The 1,742-nt window shown below is 47.4% G+C and overlaps 1 pseudogene; it reads left to right on the top strand.

The window, feature by feature from the left end:
• The first annotated feature begins 864 nt into the window (after positions 1 to 864).
• On the top strand, positions 865 to 1,503 carry LOC129066938 (phosphatidylglycerophosphatase and protein-tyrosine phosphatase 1-like; annotated as a pseudogene).
• The last annotated feature ends 239 nt before the right edge of the window (positions 1,504 to 1,742 follow it).

Genomic DNA, 1,742 nt, shown 5'->3' on the forward strand with positions numbered 1-1,742 from the left:
CAGATATTATGTCACATTCTCTTAGTTAAATTTTCAGTTACTCTTTTTTTGTTTTTTGGCTTTTAAAAAAATTAGCTATACTGACATGTAATGTACATACAGTAATTTCCCATAAAATTTGATGGGTTTTGATAGATGCATAGAGTCACAGAACTACCACCACAATGAAGGCACAGAATATTTCTGTCATGCCAAGAGGTTCCATCCTGCCCATTTGCAGCCATTAATTACCTCTCCTCCTCAACCAACCACTGATCTGCTTTCTGTCAGCATAACTTTCTTTTTCTAGACTGTAATATAAATGAAATCATAAACAATTTAGTCTCTTGTGTCTGTTTTATTTTACTTAGCATAATACTTTTGAAGTGTAGCCATATTCTTGCTGAATGCACCAGTAGTTCATTCTTTTTTATTGCCAATTCCATTACATGGATATATCCCATAGTTTGCTTATCCATTTACCAGTTTCTGGACATTGTTTTCAGTGTTTTGCCACAAATTTATTGAAAACAATAATAGTGGCTAAGCACATTGGTGTTCACATGTTTGTGTGGACATAGGCTCTTGTTTATTTGCGACAAAGGCCAATGAGTTGAATTGCTGGGTCCTAAGGTAAGTTAATATTTAACTTTACATGGAATGGCCAATCTGTTTTACAAAGCGGCTCCCAGTGTCCAAGGCGGAGTCGCCCCGGGGCCACAGCAGAGATCCCAGTGCCCGAGGCCTCTGAACCAGGTCGTCTCCGTGGGAGGCCTCGATCGACTAGCGCCCCTATCCTCGTCGCCCTCCTGGCTCTCCTGGTGGCCCCCGACCGCAAGGCCCACGCTGGGTTGGTCGCTGCTGCGTCAGGCCCTGTGGGGTGGGATGGCGGCCAGAATGTTGCTGGAGGCCGGCCTGGCTTGGGTGCTTTTCTGCCCGACGCCGCTGTACACACTGTTCTGCGGGGAGGTGCCCCCTGGGGCGCACTGTGACTGGTGCCACCGCACTGATCACCTGGTGCTGCCCGGCTTGCTGCCGCTGCGGAGCAGGGTGCGCAGGCTGGTAGAAGACAAACACCTGCGCAGGGAGAGCACCGTGAACAAGGAGTATGAAGCCAGATTCCTGTGCAATTCCACAAATGAGTGGAGGGAAGTAGGAGTTGAGCAGCCCAACTCGGCGCAATAGACCTGACTGGAATCCCAACCTTGGCTCACCTCTGAAAAGGAGTTCGGTTCGCTCTCAAGGACCAGCCCCTGGGCCGGAGTGTCTGTACGTGCACTGCAAGGCTGAGCGCTCCAGGAGTGCCACTACGGTGACAACATGTCTGATTCAAGTGAACCCAGAGCGGGCTGCCGGAGCCACCCCCAGGATCCGATCGCACATCCACAGCAGGCCTGGCTCGTTGGAAATTCTGTGTTTCGCAAGGAGATTACTGGAGGGGCAGCAAAGAATGAGACACATCCTCCATCACAGGCATGGAATGTGGGGATTAGAAAGAACTCAAGACAACGCTGCTGGCAATAGAATGAAGAAGTTTAACAAGCCTGGGCGATGTAACGGAAGTGTGCTGAGTGATGGGTTAAAAAAAAAAAAAGTGGCTGTATCATTTTACATTCCTACCAGCAATACATGAGAGTTCCCGTTGCTCCACACCCTCACTGCCGTTATTTCTTTTTACTTTTACTGACTTTAATTGATATATAGTAGTATCTTATGGTGATTTTGATTTGTGGGGTTTTTTGGTTAATTTCATTTTTTAATTT

The sequence above is a fragment of the Pteronotus mesoamericanus genome, unplaced genomic scaffold, assembly GCF_021234165.1.
Source record: "Pteronotus mesoamericanus isolate MK-2021 breed Mesoamerican mustached bat unplaced genomic scaffold, CSHL_Meso_final contig_20, whole genome shotgun sequence".
Classification (NCBI taxonomy): domain Eukaryota; kingdom Metazoa; phylum Chordata; class Mammalia; order Chiroptera; family Mormoopidae; genus Pteronotus; species Pteronotus mesoamericanus.